This window comes from Hibiscus syriacus, unplaced genomic scaffold (genome assembly GCF_006381635.1).
Source record: "Hibiscus syriacus cultivar Baekdansim isolate YM2019G1 unplaced genomic scaffold, ASM638163v2 tig00007043_pilon, whole genome shotgun sequence".
In the NCBI taxonomy this organism is placed as follows: Eukaryota; Viridiplantae; Streptophyta; class Magnoliopsida; order Malvales; family Malvaceae; genus Hibiscus; species Hibiscus syriacus.
This window is the reverse complement of record NW_024062124.1, coordinates 1-13,910: the sequence shown is the minus strand read 5'-3', so window position 1 is coordinate 13,910 and position 13,910 is coordinate 1. Positions and strand designations below refer to the sequence as shown.

At 36.0% G+C, this 13,910-nt stretch overlaps 1 non-coding gene across 1 annotated transcript; it reads right to left on the bottom strand.

Annotated features, from left to right (window-relative positions):
- Nucleotides 1–13,447: 13,447 nt before the first annotated feature.
- LOC120201230 lies at nucleotides 13,448–13,546 on the bottom strand. The gene has a single exon (XR_005523633.1). It is a non-coding gene; the product is annotated as a U6atac minor spliceosomal RNA (small nuclear RNA).
- Between the last annotated feature and the right edge of the window lie 364 nt (nucleotides 13,547–13,910).

Below are 13,910 nucleotides of genomic sequence, written 5' to 3'. Positions count from 1 at the left end.
GGATTGCACTCATCTGAGTTTGTATTCTACGGGAACAATTACAAGAAAAACATCTCGAATGCAGTTAGAGGATGGAAGAAACTTTCTGTACTAGAGCCGATGCAGCCAAGGTAATGTTGACGCCAAATTATGAGGAATGGAGGTCTATAAGAAAGAATGAAAATATTCCTCTACCTGACCAAAGTAAGGATATAACTATGGAGGAACGAATTCAGATAGTCCCATCGGAGATAGAGATCTTAAGAGCAGAATTCGAAGCTGAGAAAGAAGGTTGGTCGAAAGAACTAGAAGAGATTCGACAAGACAAATTCATGTTGAGTATTGATGTTGACTTTCATGCCGCACAATTTGCAATGCTAAGAAAGAGAAAAGAAAAAGTAGATTCGAGTTGAAAAATCTGAAGAAGGGTTACTACAAGCTGCAAAAATCTAGGATAACAATTGGGTCAAGTAGAGCATCAGCCCAGTTAACCAAAAAGTTAAACGCAGAGAAACATCGAAATAGAGATCTGAAGGAAAAACGATCGTCTACTCAAGAGCTTGGAGAAAGGGAAAGAAAAATAGAAGAGCTTGAGCTTGATAAGAGGGAGCGGATCATAAGATACAAGGCCGAGAGTCGCAAAGCTATGGAAGAACTAAAAAGGGAGAAAGATCGAGTCAAAGAGCTAGAAGCTAAGAAGACTATCACGATCAGGGGATTTGAAACTGAAATAAATAATATGCTTGTCGAACTTGATATTAGAGGACAAAAAATCGAAGAATTTGATATTAAAAGAAATAGGTGGGAACTACAAAAGAAACACTTCAATACTAGGCTCGAAGCAAGACAAGACAATCAACAGCTGGATAAAAAGGTGTGGAGATAAAAATTACAAATACAGAGTCTTAATCGAAGGATGCAGGAAACAAAAACAAGACTTGAAGAGGATCTGGCTCAATGTCGGGCTAAAATCACAAAATTCAGTGATTATATCCTGCAACTCGAAGAATCCTTGTTCCGAGGAAGGATTATCATTGGACCAAGTAACCTTTAGGAAAGTTATGAAGAGAATGCCTTACTGCGAAATCGAATTCGAAGCCTGGAAAGCACACTGCAGAGTTGTCAAGTACGAATCACTGAGCTAGAAAGAATCTCCAAGGAACTATTGAACAGTGGCAAACATCGAATGATTTCTATGAAGAACAGAGTGCAGATAGAAGCAACATGGTAGTCGAGGCTATAATACAGATGAGTGAAGTTGCCAGATACATTGGGGAATTAGCTGTCGAAGCAAAGGTCATCGAGCATCACATCAATCCGGTTTCTGAGTTTGGGAAGAAGATGTCTTGGTGATTAAAGAAGTTGTCGAACTTAATCGGATGGCTAGGCCATATCTGTAGAAGTGAACTATTGTGTAATAAAAACTTTGTGTTCCAATGGAAGTTGTTCTATGATAATTAACTTTTTGAGATCAATACCTTTTACATACATTCATTCTGCATTGCATTTATTTTAAATATTTTGCATTAATACATGCATTCATTCATTAAAACACCCAAAATAATGTAAAATATAATTTTCAATCATTGTAGTTATTCTGGCACTCAACTCACACCCGTACGGTACTCGGAATACAACTAAGAAAATGGAAGCTAGAATGATTCAACTTGAGCAAGAACAAAAACAAGCTCAAGAAGAGATGAGAGAGAGATTAAATAAGATGGAAGCAGAGATAACAAATTCGCAAACTGGTCTACTACAAAGGATGGAAGAAATTTTTAAGAAACATGCTATAGGTAGAAGGATCACGGATGACCAAATAACGTCATCCGAGCAAGATTTATCATATCCTCCAGGGTTTGAACCAGGGGCATCACATCCTGCGGGGTTTACTTCTAATCCCCAACACCTACCAAGGTTTACACCAGAATCTGGTCCTCCTCCTGGTTTCACACCTGTACACATCTCTGCTCACCCTTCGGTACCTCAAGAAGCACGACCTCATGTATATGTCAGCAATGAGAATCAGCAACACCACATGGGATCTGCATTCCCAAACAATTATCAGCCTGTTACTGAACACTTAACTCCAGATCTAAATGAGTTAGTTGAAAAGGAAAAAGCCAATGAACAAATAACTCAACAGTTGAAGAAATTGGAAGAAATGGTAAAATCAGTAGAAATGATTGAACCGTTCTATGGGTCTGACGCCAGAGAGCTGAGTTTGGTCCCAGACTTGATCATCCCTATAAAGTTCAAGGTTCCTGAATTCGAAAAATACAATGGATCCACTTGCCCTTCCTCTCATATTACTATGTTTTGCCGGAGGATGGCTGGCCATGTGAATGATGAAAAATTATTGATTCACTGTTTTCAAGACAGTTTAACAGGTTCTGCCGCCAAGTGGTATAACCAATTAACTAGAGCTCACATCAAATCATGGAAGGACTTGGAAAAAGCATTCCTAGAACAGTATCACCATGTTACAGATATAGCTCCTGATCGGTGGACTCTTCAGAATATGGAAAAAAGAAGTAATGAGACTTTCCGACAATATGCCCAAAGGTGGCGTGATATTGCTGCCCAGGTCCAACCCCCTTTACTCGAAAAGGAAGCTACTGTAATTTTTGTCAACACTTTGAAAGCTCCATACTTGGGGCACTTGCTTGGAAATGCCACCAAAAATTTTGCTGATTTGATCATCTCTGGTGAGCTCATCGAAAATGCTATAAAAAGTGGCAAGATTGAAGTAGCTGAAGGGTCTAGCTCCAAAAAACCGTATACCGGAAAAAGGAGAATGAAGTTGCAAGTGTATACCACAAGAATACTGCAAATAGTGTCACAATAACACAATCAAAGGCGGAGAAGAATGACATGAACACCGTCAGAAATGATTTCAAGGGACCTCGCAAGAGAGAGAAAAGTATCATTCACACCACTACCCGTACCCTATTCAGAGATATACGCTTCATTATTAAAAGCAGATGTGGTACGCCCCTACCGTTTGACTCCTCTTCAACCACCGTACCCTCATTGGTATGACGTAAATGCACATTGTGATTTCCACGATGGAATTACTGGCCATTCTATTGAGAATTGTTTTGCCTTCAAAAAGATAGTGCAAAATCTGATTAACACAGGAGGATTACAGTTTGACTCAACAGATGTAAAAAAACACCCATTACCGAATCATGGAGGCAAAGGGATAAATGCAATCCAGAAGGAGAATAGGAGGAAGGCAAAGAAAGACGTTCATGAAATTAAATCTCCCTTCAGTTGGGTATTCCAACAACTCTGTCAGGCTGGCATAATTCGACAAGATCCTAAGCCGAAGACCAATGAGTGTGGACACTATTGCAAATATCACCAAGAAGAAGGACATGAATTCAGCTTTGCCCTGAATTCAGGGGGTTATTACAAAGATTGATGGATCATAAGGAGGTAGAGTTCTTTGAGGAAGATAAGGAAAAAAGAGAAGAAGATGTCTTCATGACAGAAAATTCTGAGCCCGTTCACAGAACAAGTAAGCCAGTGGTCATTACTGTGAAACCATCAGCAATGAATTCTGGGTCGTCAACACCAAAAGTTATAATCACAGCTCCTTCACCATTCCCATTTAAAGACACCCGCAAGGTGCCTTGGAACTACACTGCCAATGTTTCATTAATAAGGGAATCTGGTTCGCTAGAGAAAAAAGGTAGTTGAAGGTGAAGCACCAGGAGGCAACTTGATAACTGAAATAGTGAATGAAGTTGGTCACTTCACAAGAAGTGGGAGGTGCTATCTCCCGAGGTATCGAAAGAAGTAGACAAAGTGAAAGCAAAAGGAAAAGTTGTAGTGGTACCACAGAAGATATTCAACGATGAACTCCCACCAATGATCAATAAGCCGGTAACAGAAACACAAGCTCAAGAATTCTTGAAGTTTCTAAAACATAGTGAGTATAGTGTAGTTGAGCAGCTACACAAGCAACAAGCACGGATTTCGATTCTGGATTTGTTAATAAATTCAGAGGTACATCGGAATGCTTTACTGAGAGTGCTAAATCAAACGTTTGTGCCTGAGGATATACCAGTGAACAAGTTGGATCGAATTGTAGGGCACATAGCTGCTGACAACTACATAACTTTCACTGATGATGAAATTCCTGATGGAGGAATGGGATCGGTAAAAGCCCTCAATATCACAACTCACTGTCATGGTCATGTCTTACCAGGTGTTTTGATTGACAATGGGTCTGCACTTAATGTTATGCCTATGGCCACATTACGAAGGTTACCGGTGGACAACTCACATATGAGGGCCTACCAAAACATTGTTAGAGCCTTTGATGGAACTCAGCGGGATGTGCTTGGAAAGATAGAGGTACCACTGTTGATTGGACCAACTATCTACAATATTGATTTTGTGGTGATGGACATCAACCCTTCATATAATTGCTTGCTTGGGAGGCCATGGATTCATTCTGCAGGGGCAGTCCCTTCATCCTTACACCAAAATTGAAATTAGTGTCAGATGGTCAGTTGATTAGTATTGGGGCAGAGGAAGAAATTATTGCTTCTGTGACGACTGACGCCCCATATTGAGACGGATGAGAATGCTCTAGAGTGTTCCTTCAGAGCCTTAGAATTTGTCAATGCTACTTTTGTTGCTGAAGGAAACAAGATTCCTCGCCCACGTTATCTGATTGTACTAAGATGATTGTGCGAGAGACTCTAGGAAAAGGAGCCAAGATAGGAAGGGTCTTGGTAGATGCCTGCAAGGGACTTTATATCCCAAATTTGTCATGATGAAGAGCGATCTCTTTGGGCTGGGATTTAAGCCTGATTTTCAGCAAAGAAAGAAGAAATGAAAAGAGAGGTGAATAAGAAGAGCTAGACTAAAAGGAGAGGACATTCCATGGGAGCATATGTCTTTTCCTCCTCTAATGAGCTCTTTCAAGTTTGGAGGAGTGTTTGATATAGAGCAACAGTTAACCAGAGCAATTGACGAAGAAGAGCAGATGAAAGACAGAAACTTGTTCAATGAAGCTATGGAGGGTTTGGTCATTAACATGATAACTGGGGATGATAAAGCAGGAAGATATTTGGCTGGAATCCGTCCTTGCTTCCCAGGGGAAACACTGAAAAATTGGACTGCAGAGGATCTCCCTATAGTTTTTAAGATTAATTCAGAGTAATACCCAATACTAATCCTTATACTTGTGCCCGCAAGTATTAAGGAATTTTCATAAGGGCAGCTATGTTAACTCTACTTGCTTTCAATAAAAGACAATCTTTTGTTTCTTAAATGACCATCATTATTTTATATTTTCATTCTTTATTCTTTATTCTTTACATTCATTTCATAAATTTTGGTCTCCTTCCAAATATATATTCGATTCAATTTTCCCTTTGCAGGTGTCACCATATCAATAGCATGAATGTTCATGAATTTAATACTGAGATAAACTTTGAGCAGCCCATATGTCTGGAAGAAATCAATGAGTGTCAAGATGAGGTAGAATGTGATGTTCCTAACGAACTATTAAGACTGGTAGAAAATGAGGACAAACAGATTTTACCTCACCAGGAAGAAACTGAGGTTATAAACTTGGGAATTAATGATGATAAGAGAGAAGTGAAAATCGGCAGCACACTTTCTGCTGAGATAAGGCAAGACTTGATAGATCTTCTTCGAGAATTCAAGGACATCTTTGCATGGTCTTACCAAGATATGCCAGGGTTGAGTACAGATAGTAGTGCACAAGCTTCCGATAAAGCCTGAGTGTAAGCCAGTTCAGCAAAAGCTCAATGAATGAAGCCAGAAATGTTGTTAAAATTAAGAGGAAGTGATGAAACAGATTGATGCATGGTTTCTTCAAGCGGCAAAGTATCCAGAATGGGTTGCCAACATAGTCTCTGTGCCAAAGAAAAATGGTAAAGTTCGCATGTGTGTGGATTACAGAGATCTTAATAAAGCAAGCCCGAAGGACAATTTTCCATTGCCTCATATAGATACTTTAGTGGATAACACTGCTGGTCATTCGTGGTTTTCTTTTATGGATGGCTTCTCGGGGTATAACCAAATAAAAATGAACATTGAAGACATGGAAAAAACCACATTTGTGACTATGTGGGAAATATTTTGTTATAAAGTGATGCCATTTGGTTTGAAAAATGCTGGGGCAACTTACCAAAGAGCTATGGTAACTCTTTTCCATGACATGATGCACAAAGAAATTGAAGTGTATGTGGATGACATGATTGCCAAGTCCAGGACTGAAGGTGAACACATTCAAAACTTGAGGAAGCTTTTCCAAAGGTTAAGGAAATATCAATTGAAACTCAATCCAACTAAATGCACATTCGGGGTAACGTCAGGGAAACTCTTGGGTTTCGTGGTTAGTCAAAAAGGAATTGAGATTGATCCAGATAAAGTAAAGGCCATTCAAGATCTTCCACCGCCTCGTACACAGAAAGAAGTTCGAGGATTCTTAGGAAGGTTAAATTATATATCTCGATTCATTTCACAATTAACTGAAAAATGTGACCCAGTTTTCAAATTGCTTCGAAAGAACAACCCCGAAGTTTGGAACAACGAGTGCCAAAAGGCTTTGGAGATATCAAGGGATATTTGTCTAAAACTCCAATTCTGGTATCACCAGTCCCTGGTAAACCATTGATCCTTTATCTAACGGTCTTTGAAAATTCAATGGGATGTGTATTGGGGCAACATGACGAATCTGGAAAGAAAGAGAGAGCTATCTATTATCTAAGCAAAAAGTTCACTGATTGTGAGAGTCGATACCCGCCAATTCAAAAGCTATGTTGTGCTTTGATATGGACTACTCGAAGGCTCAGGCAATACATGTTATACCATACTACTTGGTTGATATCTAAGCTTGACCCTTTGAAATTTTTAATGGAATCACCAGCTTTAGCTGGTAGATTGGCTAGATGGCAGATGTTGTTATCAGAATTTGACATTGTATATGTGAACCAAAAAGCAATCAAAGGGAGTGCCATAACAGATTTCCTTGCAAGTCGTGCCTCAAATGATTATGAGTCCTTAAATTTTAATTTTCCAGACGAGGATCTGATGTGCATCACAACCAAGGAGGAAACAAATTCAGATGATAAATCTTGGAGGTTGTATTTTGATGGAGCATATAATGCTTTAGGACAAGGAATTGGAGCAGTACTGATTTCCCCAGAAAATGTCTATTATCCTTTTACAAGCAGATTGGAGTTCTTTTGCACCAATAATATGGCAGAGTATGAGGCTTGTGTCATGGGGTTAAGAGCAGCTATAGAAAGAAAAATCAAAGTGCTCCAAGTATGGAGACTCCTCACTAGTGGTGTATCAATTGCGAGGAGAATGGGAGACGAAGGATCTAAAGTTAGTGGAATACCGAAGATTGATCCTTGAATTGGTAAAAGAATTTGAAGATGTCACTTTCAATTATCTCCCTCGAGAAGATAATCAAATGGCTGATGCTTTGGCCACACTTGCTGCAATGTTCCAAGCAAATAGAAGAGTTGACATAATGCCAATTAATATGCAAATGTATAATACCCCGGCACACTGTTATGATATCGAAGAAGAGGTAGATGGTCGTCCATGGTATTATGATATTTTGCAATACATCAAGCATCAAACTTACCCACAATGTGCGTCTGAGATCGATAAAAAGACAATAAGGAGAATGGCTGCCGGATATGTATTAGATGGGGAAGTTCTGTACAAAAAAGGTAGTGATCAAGTTTTGATGAATGTGTGGATGCCCGAGAAGCAAAAGGTATACTTGAAGAAGTGCATGAAGGGATATGTGGAACACATGCAAATGGGCTTTCTATGGCCAGGAAGATCATGAGATATGGATACTATTGGGCCACTATGCATTCAGACTGTGTTCATTATGCAAGAAAATGTCACAAATGTCAAATCTATGGGGATAAGATCCATACATCTCCGTCACCTTTGCAAGTGATGACCACACCATGGCCGTTTTCTATGTGGGGCATGGATGTCATTGGGACAATTACACCAAAGGCTTCGAATGGACATCGTTCATATTTGTGGCAATTGATTACTTTACTAAGTGGGTTGAGGCTGCTCGTATGCAAATATCACGAGATCTACAGTTTGCAAATTCATAAAGAAAGAGATAATTTGTCGGTATGGATTGCCAGAAAGAATTGTCACAGATAATGCCACTAATTTGAATAACAAGATGATGGTAGAACTTTGTACTCAGTTCAAGATAAAACATTCTAATTCAGTGACCTACCGTCCAATGATGAATGGAGCAGTGGAAGCAGCAAATAAAAATATTAAAAGGATTATCACAAAGACCACTGATACTTACAGAGATTGGCATGATAAATTACCTTTTGCCTTGTATGCATATCGAACTACAGTGCGGACTTCGACAGGGGCAACACCTTTCTCTTTAGTATATGGGATGGAAGCAGTCTTGCCAGTGGAAGTAGAAATCCCATCACTTCGAATTTTGAAAGAGGTGAAATTGGATGAAGCTGAATGGGTTCAGGCTCGGTTTGACCAATTGAATCTCATTGAAGAAAAGAGTTAAAAGCTATTTGCCATGGTCAGATGTATCAGAAACGGATGATGAGAGCTCATGATAAGAAGTTCATCCAAGAGAATTTCGAGAGGGTGATCTAGTGCTAAAAAGATCCTGCCAATTCATAAGATTTCCGAGGGAATGGATGCCTAATTGGGAAGGTCCATATGTTGTCAATAAGGCCTTCTCTGGGGGAGCGTTGATCTTGGCAGAGATGGATGGAGAAAAATTGAGAATCCAGTAAACTCAGACTCTGTCAAGAAGTACTATGCTTGAAGAAAAAAAAAGGAACAAATAAAAAGATGAAAAATGAAAAAAAATGAAAATGAAAAATGAAAAAAAAAAAGAAATGAAAAAATAAAAAGAGAAAAAGGAGGGTTTGAGATGAAAATCCGCAAGGACATTTTGAAACCAAAGGAAGACTTTGAGTTGAAAACCTGAAAATGCGGCTCAAAAGCATTTTGAGATTAGGCATCAGACGACTAAATCTTCTTGAGTCTGATATTTTGAGAGAAGCTTCACATCTATAGACATTTTGGCAATTCTCGAAGTCCTCCAAACAAAGCTCAACTCAATAGTTATATCAAGTGGATTGATTCAGGAACATTCGTTCTAATGATCCATAAGGACATTTGACTTATGGTTTTAAATTTCCATTATTAATGTGATTGCCATAACTTTGTAAATTCAATTTCTTGTCAGTAAATTCGAAGTTTGTTATTTCAAGTCTCAATTTTATTCATTCTTCTTATAAGTAAATTGACATGGCATTAAAAAAATAAAAGATTTTGGTATTACTCTGAATTAATACTTCCATATTAGAGATTCTAGCCCTAATGATCGAAAAGATTAGGGTATGACATGGCCAAAGAAAATGCATGTGAGTTGAGAAAAGAAAGCATATTGAAAACACTGATATTTTGATACGCTGACAAAGATGAGCATTTCAAAAGAAACAGAAAAGGATTTGCATGGGAACAAGAGAAATGAGAATTCGCAAAATGGCCCAAGCAAAATGTGGAGTGCAAACGACCAATGATGCATTTAAAATGAAAATTTGCAGGACCACAAAGTTCATAATATTAAAATGCCATCATGCATACATCAGTAAGCATCTATAAATAGGAACATGCTCATTCATTCATATTCATTGAAATGCTTTGACAGAAATTCAGAGAGAGTCAATAACAATTAAGATTCACCGCAGAAGGAGGTGAACCAACATTTCCAATGGAGAGTTCATATGAGAAGAACTCATCGACAGAGGGAGAAGAAGTTCATAATGAGAAGAGCTTGTTCGACTTATCACTCGATTTATGACATTTTTAATCAGTGACACCTCGCTTGAGGATTGATTTTTCAGGAGAGTTCATAATGAGAAGAACTCATCCAACGAGGAAAAGAAGTTCATAATGAGAAGAACTTGTTCAACTTCGCATCAACATTTTCATGGAGAGTTCATAATGAAAAGAACTCATCCAATAGAGGGAGAAGAAGTTCATAATGAGAAGAGCTTTTTTGACCTATCACTTGATTCACGACATTTCGAATCAGTGACGCCTCGCTTGAGGGATCGACATTTCCAATGAAGAGTTCATAATGAGAACTCATCATAAAGGAGAAAGTTCATAATGAGAAGAACTTGTTCCTTTCAAATTCACCACAGATGGAGGTGAACCAACATTTCCTGAAGAGTTCATAATGAGAAGAACTCGTCCTAAAGGAGAAAGTTCATAATGAGAAAAACATGTTCTTTCTAAGTCCATCGCAAAAGATTTGGATCAACATTTCCAAAAGAGTTCATAATGAGAAAGAACTCATCCACGAGAAAAAAGAAGTTCATAATGAGAAGAACTTTCAATCTAACGACGAAGGAAGATAAAAAAAAATGGTTGTATGTTTCGTCTTTGCCCTATTCTTGTTAACACAATAATGTGCAAAGAGGGCAGCTGTAACACCCATTTTTTTTTGTCAGAGTTAAAAATATTATTAAATTATTATTATTATTATTATTATTATTAGTATTATTAAGTGTATTTATATTTTTGTGCAGGCCAAATGTGGTCCAATTATAAGCAACCCAACAGACCCAGATCAATAACAGTACCAAGCCTCTCCACCGATGAGTCACTAAGGCTAGTCACCTCTGAGCAAGTTGAAACATCATCTTCACCATGTCGGCCACTGAATAGCAAAAAAACAAACAACAATATCAGCAAAGTCAAGAGCGTATCACCTAAATCATACCTAACCTGTCAATATTTCACCAAATAACAAGAAAAATGAAGAAGATGACAAGGGGATTCGGTGATACAATGGAGATAAAACGAAGGGAATTTCAACGATAAAAGGGGGTTCATTAGCAACCATTCGAGAGGAAGAAAGGATTCAAAAAAAATAGAGAGTATTCGAAAGGGGGCTCTGGAACGAAACAAAAAAGAAGAAAAGAGAGCATCAATCATTAGCAAGCAAAAAAGCCAAAGGAAAAACACGAAAGGAAAACATGGTTCTTGTAATCGGGGTATTCTAAAACCCACAAAAACAGTTTGTATTAGGGGTCATTTCTCCATCTTTCGAAAAGCAATACACAGAATCAAAGGGTATCTATTTTTTTAGTTTTCATTCTCTTTTGTTTTCATAATTTTATTGTGTGTGTATGTTTTGAATCGAAACCAAATTAAAGGCGTAATAGAGATAGTATAACATTTACCTTAGTTGTCTTGATTTGCTCCATACCGTTCAATTTACACTAAAAAAAGCTGTGTTAATTAGAAATAATTTCATTATAAAATAAGAAGGGGTCTTGATAGCTAACCGGCCGTTGCTAGAGGTGGTTGGAATGCTTGATACCGATTTTTGTGGCGGTTTGCAAGAGGGTAGAGCTTTGAAGCTCTCGTGCGAAGAATAGGGGGAGAGAAGTGGAAGAAGAACGGCGCATGGAGTTTAGGTTAAGCAGGTGTGTTTTGTTTGTTTTTAGGTTAAATATTAACTCAAGTTTTTTTTAGTTAATTTGTACAAACTGACAGTGTTTAGTCGGGTTCAATGTAACTTTTGTGGGTGATGGGTTTATTGCTTAGGAAGCTATGCATGTTTTAAGTTTAGTGCTTTCTAGTCCTTAATTCATATTTCCTGCATTTTTTAATTTCACCATTATATTTATGTGCATTATAACTTGGTCTGTAAATCAATGTTTGCATGTTAATAATTTGGTCTCTTTATTTTATGCATATTTGATTTTAGTCCTAACTGTCTATTATTTAATTTATGTTGTTTAGACATTTGACTTTTAATTTTATGCATGTTTCTTTTTAGTCATACGCATATTTATGGTTTATTTCGATGTTAGTCCTTTAGAATGATATTTTGTTTTGTTTCAGTTCCATTATTTTTTAGTCTAATACTTATATTTTTATCTTAATTTATTTTGTTTTTAGTCACCTAGTCATTTAGTTCGTTAGTCTATTACTTCATAAATTAGTATTTAAGTTGTGTTAATCTATATATTAATTCGAATATATATATATATATATATATATATATATATATAATTAATTTAAATTTACTTGATTTGTTATAGTATGAAAAGTAATTTCAATTGTATTAATGTTATTATATAGATTGGTCTATTTATTTATTTATGCTTTGTTATATATGTAATATAGTATGTTGTAAAATTCTTTTTTTTATTTATTTTAATATTTATATTACTTGTTTTATTTGGATTTTTTAATATTTTTATATGTGAACTTTATAATAAATTAATATATTTGAAATAATTATAGTTCATTTCAGATGTTTTATTAATACCTATTGTTTATTTATTAGTTATATTATTAAATATCTATTATTATTTTATTTGATATTTGTATATATATTTATGATCATTTTTAAAATGTTTGTTATTTTATTTTAGTTATTTAATTTTCTATTTTTACTATTTCAATCTTTTAAATATTTGTTTTTATTATTTTAATACTTAAGTTTTTGCTTGTGATATTTTGATAATTTAAATTTATACTTTTGTTATTTAATCAGTTTCTATTTTTACTATATTGGTATTTTAAGTTTATTAAGGTCAATTAAAAAAAAATTCTTTAAATTACTAATTCGAAACAAACTAATTAAATTTGAATAAATGAATCATAATTTAACTTTGTATTCGATTTATAATTTCCACCATTTACGACAACGTGTAAGCGACACAGTACCAATTTTGGGCGCTGTGGGGTGCTAATCCTTCCTCACGCGTAACCGACTCCCGAACCCGTTTTAATCGAATCTTTGGTAAACGCAGACCAGCTTTTGTCTTAAAAATTATTTTTCTTAAAATTATTTTTAGGTATTCGACCTACCTAACCCAAAGGTTGATGGCGACTCTATCCGATAATCCAAATTAATTCAAAATCAGCCATTTTTCAAAATTAAAGTCGTAACTGTTTTTAAAACAATTAAACGATTGTCCCCGTCGGAAAACGGTTACGACAGTATTTTTTTCTAGTTTTCGAATGGAATGAAAATAAATAAATTGAAGAAAAATAGATGCAGGAAATGAAGTTGTATTGCTTCTTTGAAATTGAATCGGAAGAGCCCTCTAATACAAATGTGATGATTTTTTTTCAAGAGCCCCTTTTACAAATGTGTTGTTGGAGTTTTTTTTATAACTCAATTATATTTGTTTTTGTTTTTTTGCAGGCTGCTTATGGGAGCTTGGTACAGGTACCGGCAGGTTAGACACCGGCGCAGATAACGGTGACAGGCGACCGACGTATCAGGCGTTGGTGCAGGCAGGGTGGCAGCAATGGAAGCAAAATTTACGGGATTATTCCCTTTTTTGGTTTTTTATGTATTTTTGTTATATAACAACAATAATAATATTATAATAATAAAAATAACAATAACAATAAAAAAATAAAAATAAAAAAATGGTAATTTCAAACCCGAAGGCCGCTACCGTCCTAATCATGGGAGATGCCAACCATCTTTTTTTCCCCCTACGAACACGAAAATAAACATGTCTGAATTCGTTAAAAAATATGTAATTAAAGTTCGGTGTTGAGGATCAAGCAACCTCGATCCTCAAACTTACATATTTAGAAATGGAAGTGCATTGATGATTTGTACATTTCGAATTATTTAAATTTAATTTCGCTTTTATTTATAAATAATCTGATAATTACTAGTTCATATTTAAATTAAATATCATTATTTATTAGATATTTGAACCTATAAAAAATTAAATTTTCAATCATGGGTTGAATATTTGAATCAAATTTAGATGATCAAAATTCGAGTTCCCTTAAAATTAAAAAAAAATTCTATTTTATAATTCAAAGTCGAATTCAAATATTTGAATCTATAATATGCA